We start from the raw sequence: 19,760 nt of genomic DNA, 5'->3' as shown, positions 1-19,760 counted from the left end.
CCAGGTGCCTCTCATCCATTCACCGCCCCTTGGCAGTGGGTGGTGGGACACACATTTATTACATACATAAAGCTTCAGAATAAAACTCAAAACTCCCAAAACACAGCCTGTCAGGTCTCCCCACACAGCCCACTCCCAGGGCTGGTCCCGCCTGGGGTCACAGGAGCAATGCCCCACACCCCAGCCCTTCCGATGGAGCCCCCTCACTCCCAGCAGCCTCCAAGTCCCCCCTGCCTGGGGTCTTTCCTGCTACCACCGCTCGGAGGTCCTACCTGGCCGGAGCCTCAGGTTTCTGGCTGCAGACCAGCCTGTCTCTGGGGGCTCCCTGCAGAAGCCTTTCTTCCTCCCTGCAGTTTCCTGAACTTCCCCCTGCATTGCAGCCACCTGTGCCCTCTGCTACCTGATCCAGCCCAGGTGTGCCTAGTGCCTCTAGTCAGCAGGGTGGCTGGCCCCAGGCCCCTTGGCCCTTGAGGGGCAATCAGCCTGTTACAGGTGGAGTCAGTAAATCATGAAATGGGTCCCAGAGCCCCAGCTGGTGCAGCTGCTGCCTCCTCCCACACTCTGGAGCGACCTCCCTGAGAAAGGGTGGGTCAGAGACAGGGCAAGGGCCAGAGGCAGTTTCTTGAGCATGGTTACAGGGGGGCTGAGAGCCAGCTGCTGCAAACCCTGGGTATGATGGAAACCACTTCAAGCTGGGGGTGCGGGAGCCCTCCCTACATCCCCAGGGCCAGCTCCTATGCATGGGACGTAAGCAGTGCTGGTGCCTGACCCCTGCCCCCCCAAGGCAGGGCCAAGACCCACTGTCCGATTGTACCAGACACTGTTGTTGTTAGGGGTTCAATTTATACAAAAATCACTCAGGGGCTTCTCCCAAGTGATAGAGCCTCTGTCAGCTCCTCTGCAGAGCGCCAGGTCCCCTCCCCCGGTCAGATTGGTCCCAAAGCCCCCCACACACACAGAGTCATGGAAATAGGTGTGTCCTGCAGCATGCACCGGAGCTCCACAGACTTGGCCATGAGCCCACATCACAGGCTGCAGCCCAATCCACATGGGCCTGGAATCGGCAGCGGTCATCCTTGGGCACACTCAGAGCAGGGTAATATACAGACGTGTGAGCTGAATAATCCTGTGCCAGTGACTCGCTGTCCGTTTGTCCTTCTGACTGACAGCCCTGAGCGCTGCCGACAGAAACGGTGTTTACTTCTTGGGGAGAAGTGCGTTTCTGAAAGACGCTGCTGAGCACAGCCAAGCCAGCAGAAACAGGGCTCCAAAGGGAGCTATTTCCAGGCAGTGTAACAACGATCACCAGCTGTTCTGCAAAACCCACCGAGAACAGACTCTGCGCTGGCAGCACGTGCTCCCCGGGAGATGGGACCTGGAGCACAGCAGCTGGTGGACAGGGGGGCAGACGGGCCGGGGTGCTCTAGCAGGGGAGAATATCTCCACAGTTGACGAGGGACAACAAGGAGAGAGGGCACCAACCTCTGGCCCTCAGCAGGGAGGGGCATTGCCTGGTCATGCTGATGCCCAAGTGCCATTACACGAGGTGTCCTTATCCCACCTTTTAACCCCATGTCCATCCGCCAGGGCGGTGTCCTGCATGACGGGACATGGGCATGTTCTGGATGTCCCCAGGCCCAGAAGACAGGTCCCCTCCCAGCTGCACAAACCTGCAGCAGCTCAGAACTGCCGCCAGGGAAGGAAGCAATAACTATCGCCGACAGACCGACGTGCCTCCTGGCAATGAGGGTGACAGCCTGGCACCAGGCAGGATCCGCTGCCTCGAGAGCCAAGTGCCAGGATCTGTCTGCTTAGATGCCACCCGCCGAATCGAGCTCCAAGAGCTGCCTTCTGTGGAAGGACAGGAGCCAGGGCAATGCAACCAGTAGGCAAACTAGGCGGTCGCCTAGGGCGGTAAGTGGTTGGGGGCGCCCAGGGCCGTCCTTAGGCATAGGCAGCTGGGTAGGACACCGGAAAATTTGGGGTGCCACTGGGCCTTAGTGTCCCCCCTTCTGCTTTCCTATCCCTGTTCTGACCCTCCTTGCAGGCCCGGGATCTAGTAGTTAAAAGAGAAAAAGCCTCCAGCCTGCCAGACCTATTAGCACAACACTGAAACTGTTAAAGAGCCATTCAAGGGGTAATGAAGCCATTTAACAGGCATTTGCCAACCCCCAGGGGGCATCTACTGTCAGTTTCTGAATGTACTGACACAAACAGTTGGGCAGAACATGTTACTCTACAGGACCTGAGTTTAAAATTTGATTTAAAAATATTTCATTAGTGAGTTGGTGAAGATTATAAAATCACATCTCTAAAAAATCCTTGCATAGATTTTTAGATGCACAATCATCTTTAGCCTTAAATGCTTGGATCTTCAGACATACGGTTTTTTAAATAAATTCTTCAAAAGACCTTATCTAAAATACACATTTTAATTACTATAGTAAAAAAAACTTACTTCCAAAGTCTTCCTGTCCTTTCTGTCCATCCATTTCTCCTTTCACTGTCTCCCCTCCCCACCATTGAAGAGAGCCCTTAAAGGGACAACAGCCCTTTGCTTCCAGATAGCTGGACAAAGAGTTTCCCTTTCTTTACTTCTGACATCTGATGAACTAGTTTTAAGAGAACCCTCCAGCAAAATCAGTACTTTAGTAAGATATAAAATCATTTGTTATGCCTAAAATCTTTGGAAAGATATTTTGTTAAAGTTGGTGGAATTTCACAAACGTGTATTGTTATGGAGATCCCACACAGTAAATTAGTGTTCCCTTTTTCTAAAAGCAATGAACATTGTTATGAACACACTAAACCACTGTGACTGATTAATTTAAAGTAAGGTCTGTTTCAGTGAGTTAAATATGTAATAATCTGGAATGATTACTTTATGAAGGCTTAAGAGTACATTTAAAATATAAAATAAGCTTAGAAATACTGATTAAGAAAATGTAAAACAGAGAAGAGCTGCATCATGTATTCCATAATATTTAATATTGTATTCAGCAAGACAGCTGACTCACCCTTACTACAAAGCTTTTGCAAATAAATGTCTGACAAACTTCAGGGCGTATCAAAAAACCTGTGACTGACTTTTTTTTTTTATTCTCAAGTTTAGTGCTTTTAATTAGGTACCTTCTGCACGTCCATTCTGCATGAGGGAGAGGGTACAGGGGTCTCTGCAGGGAACTGTGACTCTCCGCCACCGTGAGGCGGGCCAGGCATCTTGTTATTCTTTCTGCCTTGTCCCTCCGCCCCTCCCCCCCCAGCCAGGCTGCAAGCTCAGGCTGCCATGGGGCATAGGGGCACCAGTTTAATAATACTGCATAGGGCCCCATAAATCCTAAGGACGGCCCTGGGAGCGCCAAAAAGTGGTGCCCTGGCTCAGCAGGGACGAGCCGCCTTCCAGAGGCACCAGAGAGCCAGAGCGTTGGCTTGCGGGGGCGGCGAGCCCCAGCCATGGAGGAGCCGACGCAGCACGGGGGGCAGCAGCCCTGCAAAGGCAGCGGCGCCACTAGCGGGGAACAGCTGTGCCCCCCACTCCACCCCTCCTGCCGGGAGCTGGGTGTCGGTTGCTGAGAACTGTCAGGGTTTTCTATACGCCACTGAAGATCTGTAGTTCACCAGGCAGCAAGATACCCCTGGTGCCTGACCCTGTCCTCCCATTCCCAGCCCGGCCCCAGGACCAGCGCGTCTCCGCGGAGGGAAGGCAGCTCGGGAAGTTTTACACAGACCAAAGTCAATCGAACGGCACAGGAGTCATGGCCCCCACGAGAGGCTGAAAACCTCCCTGTGCTCTGAGGCTCTGTTACGCTGCAGTTGGACCCCGCGGCTGGCCCGGGCCAGCTGACTCGGGCTCCGGGGTTCGGGCGAAGGGGCTGTTTCATTGTGGTGTGGACGTTCCGGCTCGGGGGAGAGCCAGGACTCTAGCAGGGTCTCAGAGCTCGGACGGCAGCCGGGGCCGAAGGTCTATTGCCGTGTGGTGGGACTCGGCGAGGACCCAGGAGGCAGCAAGGCAGAGACAAAAGCCTTTCTCCCAGCTAGTGCCCCCTCCCCCGCCCTGGGCCTGGGCCCCTCCCCCGCCCTGACCTTGGGCCCCTACCCCGAGCCTGGGCCCCCTCCCCCGCCCCGGGCCTGGGCCCCCTCCCCCGCCCCGAGCCTGGGCCCCCTCCCCCGCCCCGGGCCTGCCACAGGGGCCAGCCATAGAGAGGGGACTATGCTGCCCCTCTTCAAGGGGGCTGCCAAGAGTTGAGTCAGCCACTCGCCTGGGGACCCTGACTGCAGGGCCGGCTTTAGGAAGTGCGGGGCCCAATTCGAACAGTTTTGACGGGGCCCCTGCAGGGATGACTAAAAAAAAAAAAAAAACCACAACCCCCCCTTTCATTTCTTCCATGTATTATTTACTTTCCACGACTATATACATAATAACAAAATTATATATTACATACATTACATCATATTATAAATATCAATATTTATTGTACACCTCACCTATGTTTTTAAAACTTTATCTTCCTCGCTTTTTGTTTGACAAAATCTTTCAGTAAATTGCCTAACTCTAAGCTCTTCATTACTTCCCATTCAATTGACATGATTGCCAAATTGTTTAATCGGTCTTCCTGCATCGTTGATCGCAGATATGTTTTAATTAGATTTAGCTTCGAGAAATTCCTCTCTCCTGAGGCTACAGTTACTGGAATAGTCAGGAAGATTCGAATTGCTATAAATAAATTTGGGAATCCTGTTGATCGGTTATTATATGCAAGAAATTGAAGGATTTTTAGGGGGTTTCTACAATCAGATGAAATAATTGGCTTTAATGCTTCCAGTTCTTCACAAAGCATGTAGCCATTTATGTCAACTGATTTTACAGTTGAAACTTGTTCGTTTTCCTGCACTAATTTCACATCTGTCAATGCAAGTTCCAGATCTGCAGCAGCTTTTCGTATGGTGTCCTTGGGAAGATTTTTGAATTTGCATAAAAATCCAAATAAACTTTCATGCTTTTGTAACTGTTCAAACCTTGGTTCAAGTGACTGTAAAGCTTTGTCTAACACTTGACTGAAGCACTGCACTCTGTAAACTCCTTTGGGTCAGAAAAAGGCTCATCTGCAGACTCATACTAAAACTGTTTTTTTCGTTTGCGCAAACGTTTAGTCTGGAATACTGGAGTCACATCTAGATCTTTGGCAAGTTCATTGGCACCAGTTAACACTTCTTGAAAACCCTTCTCTCTGTACATTTTTAACCAGTTACAAAGCTTTTCAAATGAAGAAATTCCTGCAGAAATATCCATTGTATCACTCTGCAGCTCTTTGCTCACAAAATTCACTTGAAAAAGTAAATCATGCCAGAAAACTAGGAGATAAAAGTCTTAGCCTGCCCTGTTGCAGACCTTTTGCATTCTCCCCTCTTGATGTATTTGATTTCCTCCTCCAAACCTCCCTCTCTCTCACCTGGAGTTCACAGCACTAAGTACCGGCTCGGGGCTTTTTTCCTGGGTTACAGGATCCCGATACTTTAGTTTTGAAACAGACACAGGCAGCCACAAACTCACCCTCAAACACCAACACCACGAAAACCACAAAAACAACACAATATTACAAACCTATGGCCAGGGTCACTATATTACTGCACACAGCAGTCAATCAATGCAGTTGTAGATAAATCTCTGCATTCTGCATTTTTGTATAACCTTTACATGACTTTGTATTGAACCTTAGTAATATGTTATAGCGGGCCCCTAAGGTAGCATAAGGTAAAAGAAAAATGTCTTTTGCTAGAAGTAGAATAAGATCTTCCCTCCACTTTGTAATCAATTGCCCCATTGACTGAATGAGGTGTGAATGAGGAAGGTGTGGAAGGCAGGCACCTCCAGACAGCTGCAAATCTTGGAGAGGGGCTGGGAGCCAGACCAAGGAGTTTTGCCCAGGGCTGAGTGGGTCGGAGTGCGGAGGGGTGGGTGCAGGCTTTGGGACAGAGTTTGGGGGCTGGAGGGAGGTGCTGGGGGGAAGGGACTGGACTGCCATGTGGCTTCCTTCCTCCCCTGTTGCCCCTCACCATAGCCTCAGTGGGGGATGGAGCTGCCCCTTGCCCAGTGTTTGCAGGAGTGGTGGCTGGGGGGGGGGAAACCCAGTCAAACTCTGGTTTTACTCTTTCGCTGACGGGTCACTTAAACCCCTTATAAACTCCTTCCCACCTCTCTCACTCCCCTTTTCTACTGGGCTTGTTTGTTCTTTTCGGTGGAGCCAGATGAAAACCACAAACCCCAGTGAGAGCAACAGGCTGGAAGACTAGACTGAACCCACCATCCAGCCTAGTCCATCCCAGAGCCCAGGACTGAGGGCAAATGTCCCCCCACCCCCAGGCCACCTGCTTCCACTCCTGGCCTCTCCCAGCGCTGCCAATGATTCTGTGTGGCTGCATCGGGTGGGATTTCAAGCAGACCCCTCAACCCCCCGCTAAATTCATCCTTATTTTGCGACCACTCTGCAACAATAGCACCTTCCTTCCCTGCCCTAAAGCTGCTGGATGGCTAGAAAGCTGAGCTGGGCATTTGATTGATCTAGAATATTATCATGCCCCCCCCCAAACCCTTAATATCCACAAAGCTTTGGGGGGGGCTATTCCCCCCATCAAGCCAGTCTATTTCATTGTTGTAGGGCAAACGAAGGAGCCATAATTTAATGGAAATATTCAGCCCCTACAGCAGTCTTGCAGCAGGGAAAGCAGAGTTGATGGGAAGGGAACAGGTCTGGATAGGAGCCCCCATCCTCCTCCTTTGCAAATAATTTGGAGAGAGGAATTTGATCACTCAGTGCCTCAGTTTCCCCTCCTGCGAGGGGAGGGGGGAGATAAAAGTCTGCCCTGTTGCAGACCTTTTGCATTCTCCTCTTGATGTATTTGGTTTCCTCCTCCAAACCTCCCTCTCTCTCACCTGGAGTTCACAGCACTAAGTATCGGCTTGGGGCTTTTTTCCTGTGTTACAGGATCCCAAGACTTTAGTTTTGAAACAGACACAGGCAGGCACCAACACCACGTAAACCACAAAAACAACCCAATCTTACAGACCTAGGGGGAATCGCAGGGTCAAACACTCACCCCTGGAAGCCTCAGCAGCTGATCGAGGTCAACTCCAGAGATTCCTGTCTCCCACCGGACCAGAAGCTCCCTTGGTGTCTCCTCCAGGTGAGTGCTGGGGGTGGGGGAGGGGAAGCACATGTGCCTTCTCCCCCCACCCCCTCCTCCTCATGACCTGCAAGTTCAGCCAGCCAGGGCTGCCTCTGCAGCGTCTCTCGTTGCCTAGCAACAGCTGCTGCTTCCGGGAGACGCAGCATTTGCTTCCGGGAGAGACGCTGCCGGTGCGGGGGCCCCTTCAGGCGCGGGGCCCAATTCGGGGGAATCGGGCAAATCGGCTTAAGGCCGGCCCTGCCTGACTGCACCTAGCCCGTGTGCCCACAGCCTCCGGGGGCCAGCCTAACCCAGGCCACGACTGCTCGTCGGCACCAGCGGTGCTCCGCAGCGGTGCCACGGGCGCTGGGGAACGTGCACTGGTGTCAAACTGGGATGAACCTGTGTCAGCGACAGCAAAATCCGGCCCACGCTTCCCACGTGTTGGACCATAACCGACTCCCGAGAGGGCAGCTGGGCCAGCGGGTGCTCAGCACATGGGGAAACCCCGCCCACGGCTCACACTATGAGCACACAACACAGGCAGCAAAATGAGAGGCCATGAATAGTGCCAAGACCGGCACTCGGGGGCCCCCGGCCTGACCCGTCCCCACACTGCACGACCGGCACTCGGGGGCCCCCGGCCTGACCCATCCCCACTGCACAACCGGCACTCGGGGGCCCCGGCCCGACCCATCCCCACTGCACGACCGGCACTCGGGGGGCCCCCGGCCTGACCCGTCCCCACACTGCACGACCGGCATTCGGGGGCCCCCGGCCTGACCCGTCCCCACACTGCACGACCGGCACTCGGGGGGCCCCCGGCCTGACCCGTCCCCACACAGCACAACCGGCACTCGGGGGCCCCCGGCCTGACCCATCCCCACACTGCACGACCGGCACTCGGGGCCCCCGGCCTGACCCATCCCCACTGCACGACCGGCACTCGGGGCCCCCGGTCTGACCCGTCCCCACCCTGCACGACCGTCACTCGGGGCCCCTGGCCTGACCCGTCCCCACACTGCACGACCGGCACTCGGGGCCCCCGGCCCGACCCATCCCCACACTGCACGACCGGCACTCAGGGGCCCCCGGCCTGACCCGTCCCCACACTGCACGACCGGCACTCGGGGGCCCCCGGCCTGACCCGTCCCCACACTGCACGACCGGCACTCAGGGGCCCCTGGTCTGACCCGTCCCCACATTGCACGACCGGCACGCGGGGGCCCCCGGCCTGACCCGTCCCCACAGCACAACCGGCACTCGGGGGCCCCCGGCCCGACCCGTCCCCACACTGCACGACCGGCACTCAGGGGCCCCTGGCCTGACCCGTCCCCACATTGCACGACCGGCACGCGGGGGCCCCCGGCCTGACCCGTCCCCACACAGCACAACCGGCACTCGGGGGCCCCCGGCCTGACCCGTCCCCACACTGCACGACCGGCACTTGGGGCCCCTGGCCTGACCCGTCCCCACACTGCACGACCGGCACTTGGGGCCCCTGGCCTGACCCGTCCCCACAGCACAACCGGCACTCGGGGGCCCCCGGCCCGACCCATCCCCACACAGCACAACTGGCACTCGGGGGCCCCCGGCCTGACCCGTCCCCACACTGCACGACCGGCACTCAGGGGCCCCTGGCCTGACCCGTCCCCACATTGCACGACCGGCACGCGGGGGCCCCTGGCCTGACCCGTCCCCACAGCACAACCGGCACTCGGGGGTCCCCGGCCTGACCCGTCCCCACACTGCACGACCGGCACTCGGGGCCCCCGGCCCGACCCATCCCCACTGCACAACCGGCATTCGGGGCCCCCGGCCTGACCCGTCCCCACACTGCACGACCGGCACTCGGGGCCCCTGGCCTGACCCGTCCCCACACTGCGCGACCGGCACTCGGGGCCCCCGGCCCGACCCGTCCCCACTGCACAACCGGCATTCGGGGCCCCCGGCCTGACCCGTCCCCACACTGCACGACCGGCACGCGGGGCCCCCCGGCCTGACCCGTCCCCACTGCACGACCGGCACTCGGGGCCCCTGGCCTGACCCGTCCCCACACGCTGTGCACTGCTGGCCGGCCCACCCTGGCATGGAGGGGCGAGTGGGGAGCAAAGGTAGCCGAGTGCCCCCCTCCGGCCCGCCCCAGCTCTCTGGGCACTAGCAGACACCTCCATGAACACACACGACAGGAGGGTTCCCAAACCCCGTATCTCTGGTCCAGGGTTGTTATCGGCCCATGGCGGGAACCAGGAGCTGTTAGCCCTGTTCTCGCCGGGTCCGTCTACGGACCCACCCGTCCCACTGGGAGCCGCGCACTGCCTGTAAGCGTGTGGCCGCTCAGCTGGCGCCTGGAAGGAAAAGCTGGGGCCGTTTTACTTTTCTAGTCAGTCTTTGGAAAGCTCCCGCTGGAAAATAGTGGGTTCAGTCCTGTGTGTCCTAGCAACCGGCATCCAGCCCGTGCCTCCCTGGCATCGCTGGAGCAGCCAGTGCAGCTGGAGCCACACGGAGGGCTGGGGCAGGGCTGGCCTGGCCTTTCTGCTCCTTTGTTAGCTCTCGGGACCCCTGCAGCTCCGCCTGCTGTTTGGCTGTTGGCTCACCCGTTCGCAGCCCAGTGGCACTCCGGCACTGGCGGCTCCGGGAAAAGACTCTGCTCCTGGGTCGCCCCTGGGCAGAGCAGCAGGCGTAAGGCCTAGGATCCACTTCTGTCCCTCCTCAGCCCCGAGGGCAGCGCAGGCTCCCTGCAGAGGGCTGTGGCCCCAGGGCAGCCCTGCACGGCCATCGGGGGGAGATGCACTGCTGCAGAAGGCCATAAACTCTCTCTCTGCGGCAGATCAGACTTTGCCAGGGACAGGTCAGCCGCATGCACAATCCCCCCCTGCAACTCTCCTCCAGCACAAGGCCTCCAAGCGGCCCCTGGGCTGGCAGCAATAGCGTCAGGCCAGAGTCAATGGGCTCCCCGTGGGGGCCCGCTAGCCGCCCTCTCCCCCATGGCCTGAGGAGCTGGGTTGGCCGGTGAAGACCTCAGCGCACTGTGCCAGACAGACCCCCGTCCAGGGTCATTGAGGGGGGTCAGTTTGCAAATGACAGGTTTATTTTTTGCCTTTTCCCCTTTTTCTGTGTAACACCAACACCTGCAGCGTGCATGGCACGGCAGGAGCAAAAGCCCCCAAGGGCTGTTGTGAGTGGAGCTCCCAGCCGAGCCCAGGGCCTTGTGGAGGGCCCAAGCCACCCTCCAGTTATCGCTGACAGCCCCTGCTGCTAGGCACGGACGGAGACAGAACCACCGTCGCGGCCTGACGTTTCTCCACATAGCAACAGGGTTTGTATAAAACGGATGAAACCCGCTCCTAGCGACCAGTCCTGTGCCAGGGTCTGTGACTGCATCGCACATGTCAATCAGCCAGGGGCTTTCAGAGCACCAGCCTCTCAAGCAGGGGCGGCTCTAGGAATTGCGCCGCCCCAAGCAGGGCGGCACGCCGTGGGGGGCACTCTGGCGGTCGCCGGTCCCGCGGCTCCGGTGGACCTCCCGCAGGCGTGCCTGCAGATGCTCCACCGAAGCCGCGGGACCAGCGGACCCTCCGCAGGCATGTCTGCGGGAGGTCCACCGGAGCCGCCTGCCGCCCTCCCGCGGCAGGCAGCCCCAAGCACGCGTTTGGCGCGCTGGGGTCTGGAGCCGGCCCTGCTCTCAAGACTGGGGAAAACCCAGCTGCACTGACCCAGCTGTTATGGCAGGAAGCAGAGTAGGAGGCAGCAGGTAACAGGCTTCCTTGCAGTAACGTTTCTGCTCATCTATGGCCGGGAAACTGGTTTTCTAAATGTGCACGAGACGTACCAGAATCCTGGGCGTTCACACCCAGTGCCTAAGGAGAGCAAGAGGCCAGTGCGGTTCCGAGCTCCTTTCCACTCCTTCAATCCTGGACTGGCAGCAGTGGCAGGCGCCAAAGTATCCCTGGCAGAATTCAGAGCAGTGCCCGATGAGGCTCAGCCAGAGCACTCACGCTCCCCCACCCCCCGCCCCCGTGTCTTGGCTCTCCCCTCTGCAGAGCCGGGGGGAGAGGGGGCTGCTCAACCCAGGAGTCCCTCTGCCCTGGCTGGCTACTTTTCCCACTGAGACCCACCAGAGCCGGGGCCCCTCAGCCTGTGTGCTGAAGCCTGGGGCAACGTGCACTGCTGGGTGTCTCAGTCTGGCTCCTAAAGCCAGGCCCAGGCAGTGCTGAGCTCAGGGCCTGAACTGCAGGCTTCATATAACACAAGAACCCGGGGTCACCCAATGAAATTAACAGGCAGCAGGTTTAAAAGAAACAAGAGGAAGTATTTCTTCCCACAGCACACAGTCAACCTGTGGAACTCCTTGCCAGAGGATGTTGTGAAGGCCAAGACTATAAGATGGTTCACAAAAGAACTGGATACCTTCCTGGAGGACAGGTCCATCAATGGCTATCAGCCAGAATGGTCAGGGATGCACCCCATCCTCTGGATGTCCCTAAACTCCGACTGCCAGAAGCTGGGACTGGACAGCAGGGGATGGATCACTTGATAACTGCCCTGTTCTGTTCATTCCCTGCGAAACATCTGGCACCAGCAATTGTCAGAGACAGGAGACTGAGCTAGATGGACTCTTGGTCTGACCCAGTCTGGCCATTCTAATGTTCTTAAGATATTATCTCACCCACCGTGTCTCTCTAACACGGGTACAACAACATCTCTCCTGCGCGGTGCCTTACACAGTCACGGGAGTTTACAACTTCTCTTATGACATGGGATCCAGCTATTGTGAGCCACTCGCCTGCTTTCAATCAAGTGTGGACACTAACCACATTCTTACCATTCTAATACCTGAGCCCAGCTCCGTGCTTGTCAGAGCTCCCCTGAGTCTTGGGGACTCTTGCACGAGCTGGCTCCCCCCAGCCCATTCCACAGGGGCGTCTGTCAGGAGTCTGCCCAGAGCACTGTAGTCTGGAGGGGCATTTCGGCCAGTCCAAGGTGGGCACAGGGTGAGGCACATGGATTTATTCTGTGTTTGCAGCTGTCACTTATGGAACCACTGTAGGAAGTTCAGGACCCTTTGTCACTTGGGCTGGATTTTAACGGCAGCAAACAGAAACAATTCAAGGCTGCAACTCTGCTGGCTCATCATCACTTCCTCTCTACCTCCCTGGCTCTCCACCTCCCTGCTGCTTGTCTGCGTCCAAAGCGTGTCTAGTTTAAATGGGAGCTGACCGTATTCTTTGCAGCCTAGCTGGCGAGGCAGGGAGAGCTGCTACCTGGGTGTCAAGCCCACGGTGATCACGGGTTTGGAAAGACACAAGGTTCACACTGGAGCCAGGTGGATGCTGAAAAACACTTTTGGGGACTCTTGGAATCACTGCAAATCGGTCTTCCAGCTCTGTCGGCACCCCTTGTGCATTCCCTTCCCCCACTCCTCCAGGGAAACCAGTCCAAACAGCCGGTTCCAGGCAAATATCACAGAATAGTCATGGAATGTGAATTTCAAACTCAGAGTCTTGAGAATTCACCCTAGAACTGTGATTCCATGACTGATGCGCATCCGGCCAGGGACTAGAACCAGCACACGCCATCTTTGGCTGCAATCGGAGCAGCTCACGCTTCAGTCACTGCACCCCACAATTAACTGCTCGTAGGCACATGACAGGCCAAGCATTATTGCCAGAGATGATCCAGTAAACGATTCTGAATAATGAACAAATGTGAGAAAATTGCAACCTGTTACTAGCCAATCTGTGAGCAGAGAAGGGGCATTGCCAGCATATTGCTCCTTATGAATTATTCAGCCAGCCTTTGTTCAGATGGGGTGTGCAAACCCCATGCTGAGCAGAGACAGAGGGGGGAGGAGACCCTCTCCTGTTGACAAGCAAGCAGCTTGATTCCACCCCCGCACTGCTGCTTGAACTGCCAGTCCTGGAGACAGCCGAGAGAGGACACGAGGCCTGCTATGAAGGAGAGCAGAGAAGGAAGAGCAGGCATGAAGGCCTGGGACAACTAAGGGGAGGCAACCCTGCACCAGCCTGCCTCCAAGAAACAACCGAGAGACTGAGGCAGCCGGCCAGCCCTGAGATGGAAGTGCGGCCAGCCATAATTAGAGGGGAAGGTCCCGGCACTGACCTGCTGCAGACATCAGCCAGGAGAAGCTGGGCCCGTCCAGAGACCGCACCAAGAGCCCAGGGTGGGAGGAGAAGACAGAACTCCTTTGCGTAGGAACAGACCAGGAGCCAACGAGCACCAGCCATTTCTAGAGTGTCAATAACAGGCCAGATTCTGGTCTTGGTCCCACCAGTGAATTCAGGAATCACATCACTGGCTTCAACAGAGCGTCTCCAGGTGTGTGCTGGGCCGCTGAGAGCAGGCTCTGGCTCGAAAAGATAGAGCGTGGCGCAGGGTGGGAAGTGACAGCCCCTTTTGAAATGATCAGGTCTCATGGAAAGAAGCAAGTGAGAGAGGGGTAGTGGGGAGGCTTGTGGGACCAGCAGGGAGATGGTATTAGTGCTGTTTTCTCCCATTTCATTTGCCTGTCTGAGCAGCCCAGGAACCGGATGCTGGGCACCCCAATGTGGGTGACTAATTGGTACCAACAGATGGCGGTTTGTCGCTCACCATCGGCACCCCCTTCTCTTCAGTTCCTTTTGCTGCTTGATTAATTAGCACTGGCCCTGGCTCATGCAAAGCTCTCGCTCCAGGCCCTAGGGGTACAGCAGCGAGCTTCTCCAGCAGCCCCCGGCTGTGCTGATGCATGAGAAGGAAAGAGCCCAGCTTGACTTTCAGATCCCACACGGCATTCGCACTAGAACACTGTGAACTGAATGGGTTTGCCCTGGGGCCATTGGGACAAGAGAACTACAGGAGAGACACTGCTCAGGTCAGTGCAAAGGAAGGAAACCAACAGTGTAACCAGTCAGTGGAGAGAGGTTTGTGTATCCCACATGCCGCAAAGTGGATCTGGCTAAGGCAAAGCTGAACTGTAGCAGGTGAGGGGAAGAGTCCCTTTCAAGAGAGGTTTCTCATCATTAGGAACAAGGAACACAAAGGAGAACAACGTTGCTGGTGTGGAGGGGGTTGGTGTTAGTTATGTGTCTTTCGTTCACTGGATCTTCGTTAAGAGAGAGCGGCTGTGGTGCTATCGCGATACAGAATTTGAGCCCTATGGAAAAGTGGAATCTGACCCACCCTCTGTCAGAAATTCTCATTTGGAAGGGAGCCAGCCAATGGCCAGTTCTCTCCAGGAGGTTTTCACTTTGCATTGGAAAGCCAGCAAAGAGCAGCTCGTTTCAAAGCTGCACTGCTCAGACATTTCAATCCGTCTGTTCAACGCATTTCCGGTTTCTGGTTCTAGCCGCCGGCGTGACCCCGCACAGAATCCATGTGTCCCGAAGGGAGTGTGACTGTGCAGGGCTGTTGCTGGCAGTAGGTATCCTGAAGGCCCATCATCTCGCCAGCAGGCTCTTGGGCTGGGCTGCGATTGTGGGTGAGGTGGGGGATTCTTTGGCATTGGTATTCACCTGCGCTGGGTTATTTTCTGGGCCTGGGGTGAAAGGAAGCTGTTGGGTTTGTCAGAGATGTCATTGTGCTTCTAATGCAGCCCCGGAGAGACAGTCTTTTCTTCTTCCTTACGTCAGTTATAAATTAGACAAACAAATATTTTCATAGCTGTGTTGCGGACGCATGTTTATAAAATCTGAGCTGGTCCTTGTGAAACTCGGGGGCTCCCTCTCTTCATCAGCAGTAATTCTGATAGGAGCAGGTAGCCTGTCTGCCATGGTTAATCAGTGCTTGGGCTGGTTTGCCAGTCCTGTCACCTGGGCTGGTATCTCACACACTGTCCTTTGATGTTATCCAAGGACCATTTTATTCCTTTCCCTGGTGCTTGCTTGTCTCATGCAATTATGCCACCGTCTTCCCTTCATCTCCAAATTGCCTTGAGAGGGGTGTGAAATAGTCCCGATTTCTTCTCTTGATCCTGTCTAGCTGCACCTGCTTCATACGGGTTGCTACAATAGCCTTCTTTGCTCACGATATTCTCAACAGAGGAGAATGGGAGCATTTCCGAACGGCTGGTCAGTTCCTATCTGGAGAGAGTTTGTGATTTTAAACTTGTTTTGTTTGTAAAAGGTTTCTACTATATAATTTAATCCCCCTCTCTCTCTCTCACACACACACACACACACACAACGTTGGTAATTTAGCATGTTATCAGCACATGCTTGTATTATTTGAGCTGATCAGGAAATTTCCATCAAAACATTTTTTCAACCGAGAAACTGGAGCTTTTTTCACACAAATCATTGAAAATAAAAACACCCCTGTCCCTGTTCTTTGTTCCCCAGCTCTGCCTCCTGCTGATGTCTCCTCTGAACGAAGGTTGAGATCTGAGCTAGTGCCCTAGTAACTGTGGCCACATCCCCCTGATGTAAATCTGATCGGCTCCAGACAGCTACAGTAAATACCTCTCTAGGGGGGCAATAGACATGTTAAATTGCAGGGTCCTGTGTTAAACTGGATTTGTCATGCGTCTTTGACCACTGCTCCTGTACTATGCACACTTAGCTATTCCCCCGGGGACTGCGCCAAACCTTCCAAACGCCTAAGCAGCTCCAAAGAGAGGACGCAGTCTGAATCCCTTCGACAAGAATTCCACCCCCCCCCCCCAGAAGTGTTCCCGTCTTTCTCCCCAAATGTGGCATTGCCTCCTCACAGTCAGCCCTAGGTCTCAGCCCACCAGGGGCAGCAGGGAGCTTTATACGATGGAGAAGGGGAGGTTCCCAATGGAGGCCCTCCAGCTTGGCTGGGCACTGCCCTGGCTGAGTTCCCCTTGGTAGACACTCAGCAGGCTGCTGGGTTTGGGTCCCTGGGACTGAGCAGCACTGGCTCACTGCTGCAGTATAGACTCCCTGTCTGGTGACCCTTCTGGGAAGTGGGACCCCATAGCCCAGCTGCCCCAGGCCCCAAACCAGTGCTTTCCTCCCAGGTCTCCCAGTTTGTAAGCACGCCTCCTCCAGAGTCCCACCCCCGGGGGTGCTCCAGTTTACACATCAGCCTTCTGGGGATACAGGACAGTTAAAACCAGGCAGACAGAGGCTTTGCAAAGTAACTTCTTAAACACACACACTTTACTCACAGAAAAAGCCTGAGACTTCCAGACAAGTGCAAACAATAACCACTGCACCTCCAGTGTCCTCACCACCGCTTTGGGTTTTCATCAGTGAACACTGAGCGAGGACTTGACCACAGTCGGCAAGTAACTACACAGGGGAAAGATTTCTGCTAGGACCTGGTTCTTTAATCCAGCAGGCAAAGGGATAATGAGCTCCAATGGCTGGAAGTTGAAGCTAGGCATGTTCAGACTAGCAGTAAGGTGCCCTCTGCTATCAGAAATCAGAAAGTACCTGGGTAGGTACTTACAGCCCTGCTTAGCTCTTGGCTAAACTCAACAGATTGAACTTCCTCAGTCTCTTACTGTGGGGCAGGTCTGCCAGATCTCAAACTGTTCTGAACTGATGCCCAGCATGGCCTCGATGGGGTCAGGCTGATTGGTTTGGGTTTGTTTCTTCCTACCAGGTTTACAAAGAACCAACACTCAATTGTATTATTTATAGGATATTTCCAGCTTGTTCATGTATTGCCATATGCTTTGTTCTGTTACAGGTTTATATTTAGGGGGGAGGGATCACTCAGTGGTTTGAGCATTGGCCTGCTAAACCCAGGGTTGTGAGTTCAATCCTTGAGGGGGCCATTTAGGGAACTGGGATAAAAATCTGTCTGAGGCTTAGTTCCCCCTTTGAGCAGGGGGTTGGACTAGATACCTCCTGAGGTCCCTTCCAACCCTGAGATTCAATATAAAACGGTTCTCACAGCTCTTTTCTGAACCCCTCCAATGTTAACATCCCTGTTGAAGTGTGTACACCAGAAATGGACACCGTATCTAGTGATGGTCTCACCAATGCCATACACAGAGATAACGTCCCCTTCCTACAACTACTTGTTATTCCCAGGATTGTGTTAGCCCTCTTAGCTACACCACCACCCTGGGAGCTCATGGTCAGTGGGTTACCTACCATGCCCCCTAAATCCTTGTCAGAGATATTGCGTCCGAGGATCCAGCCTCGTCGCATAAGTGTGACCTACGTCCTTTGGTCCTCGATGTTTGACCTTGCATTTGACTGCATGACAAGGCCCCTGTGCATAGACTTTCCCCCAGTTAATCGACTGTAACCAGAGCCCAGCGTGGCCTGTGTGGGTGCGCGGCTCCCCTGAGACTCGGCCTGCGGGGCTGGACATTGGCAGTGTAGTTATCCAGGCTCAGGCTGGAGCCTGGGCTCTGAACCTTCTCCCCTCGAGAGGTCTCAGCGCCAGAGTCCAGCCCAAGCCCAAATGTCTGCCTTGTAATTTACAGCCCTGCGGCCGGAGCCCCTCGAGCCCAGCCAGCCATGGGGCTTTTACTGCCATGTAAACGTCCCCTGTGAGGGTTCTGAGCCTTGACCATGTCGTTTGGCATGTAGGCACCTAACACAGTCACACAGAGAGGGTGGGTGGGGTCTTGTTCATCCTCATGCCCCTAGAATAAGGACTGAGGGGTCCAGTTATGCACCCCAAGGTCATGGTCATCGCGTTTCAGGCCAGAATGGGCCATTAAAACATGTGGTCTGATCCCCTGTGACTCACAGGCCACCAACAGCACCCAGCACCCGCACACCAACCCAACACCAAAATCAGACACACTGGTACAGTCCACAGAGACTAGACTGTGACTGTCACCGGCAGAGAACAGGTGGGACTGAGGGGCACTAGTGTCCCAGGCCCCCGCAGGGGCAGGGAAAGGAGCCAGTGAGATACTCCCAGACAATGCTGGGAAGTGACCTGCACCCATGTGCTGCAGAGGAAGGCAAAAAAAAAAACCCAAGGTCCTTGCCAAGCTAATGGGAAAATTCCTTCCTGGCCCCACATGCGGCTCCGTTAGACCCTGGGCATGTGAACAAGATCCAGCCAGCCAGAAAACTCTGTGCGTCCTCATGGTCCCGCCCCACTCCCGCCATCCAGTGTCCCATCTCCAGCCACGGCCATCCCCGATGCTTCAGAGGAAGGAGGCACACGAAAGGAAAACAACCCCAGCATAGCTGGGGATGGGGAAATCCCTTCCTGACCCCGCTAGTGGTCAGCTGAAGACCTGAAGCATGAGCTTTAGGAATGTAAGACACAAACCAGAAGGGATCCCCTGGGCTGCTGAGTTCTGCCACTGCCCCACCCCCATCACACACACCCCGTCAGACAATCCCACTCAGAAATGTATCCAGCTCTCTCCTCAAACTACTGCTGTTGGGAGGCTGGTCCAGAGCCTCGCCCCTCTGATGGGCCGGTGCATGGCCCTGCTTCCCCTGGGGACCGCTCTGTGGCTGGGCTCAGGCAGCACGCTGGGCAATGGAACCGGGAAAGAGGATCCTTGTCTTTGTTCAAACAGGGCAGCTCTGGGCCGTGGGAAGGTGTCTGGGTGTGGAGCGTCCCTGGGCTGCCCCAAGAATCCTTCTGACTGTGGCTACAGATCTCTGTCCAGATCTGGCTGGGCAGAGCACGGGCCCTGCCTGCACCCGGACAGGCCCTCCAGAGACTGGGCGGCTTTGCCAAAAGCTGCAGCAGCGCCTGAAGTGCCCATGGCAGCTCAGGACAGGAGCCTGGGCCCTGCCCAACCCGGCTTCCATTCACCTCCTTTGGTGACACTTCCTAGGGAAAGTCACCACGTTCCTGCCTTAAGGTGACCAGCTAAAGCAGCAGGGCTGAGGGCTGCGGGTGTGCGGGCGGCTGGGAAGGGAGCAGGGAATTTCCAAGGAATTCAGAGGAGGCACATCTCCAAACTCATACGGGCAGCCACACCCCCTCTGACACTGACACCGTCACACCAAGACACCCACTGACACCAACACACTTACAGCCACGTCCCCTCTGACACTGACACCGTCACACCAAGACACCCACTGACACCAACACACGTACAGCCACGCCCCCTCTGACACCAACAGCCACACACCCCCTGACACCAACAGCCACACACACCCTGACACTGACACCCTCACACCAACACACTCACTGACACCAACACACTTACAGCCACACACCCTCTGACACCAACAGCCACACACACACACTGACATCCGCAAACCAACACACCCACTAACACCAACACATGTACAGCCACACCCCCTCTGACACCAACAGCCACACACACCCTGACACTGACACCCTCACACCAACACACCCACTGACACCAACACACTTTCAGCCACACCCCCTCTGACACCAGCAGCCATACACCCCCTGACACCCACAGCCACACACCCCCTGACACTGACACCCTCACACCAACACACCCACTGACACCAACACACAGCCACACCCCCTCTGACATCAACAGCCACACGCCCCCTGACACCAACAGCCACACACACACACTGACATCCGCAAACCAACACACCCACTGACACCAACACACTTACAGCCATGCACCCTCTGACACCAACAGCCACACCCTACTGACAGTGACACACTCACAGCCACACACCCTCTGACACCAACAGCCACACCCCTACTGATGC

The 19,760-nt window shown here is 55.7% G+C and overlaps 1 long non-coding RNA gene across 1 annotated transcript in view; it reads right to left on the bottom strand.

Moving 5' to 3' along the window:
- The window catches only part of LOC120373641, a 105,378-nt gene extending 105,032 nt beyond the window's left edge, over positions 1 to 346 (bottom strand). The window contains exon 1 of the long non-coding RNA XR_005585620.1: positions 273 to 346. This is a non-coding gene — a long non-coding RNA (uncharacterized LOC120373641). The remainder of the gene's footprint in view (positions 1 to 272) is intronic.
- Between the last annotated feature and the right edge of the window lie 19,414 nt (positions 347 to 19,760).

The sequence above is a fragment of the Mauremys reevesii genome, linkage group 10, assembly GCF_016161935.1.
Source record: "Mauremys reevesii isolate NIE-2019 linkage group 10, ASM1616193v1, whole genome shotgun sequence".
Classification (NCBI taxonomy): Eukaryota; Metazoa; Chordata; order Testudines; family Geoemydidae; genus Mauremys; species Mauremys reevesii.
The sequence above is the reverse complement of the archived record's forward strand: the minus strand, read 5'-3'. Positions and strand labels throughout refer to the sequence as shown.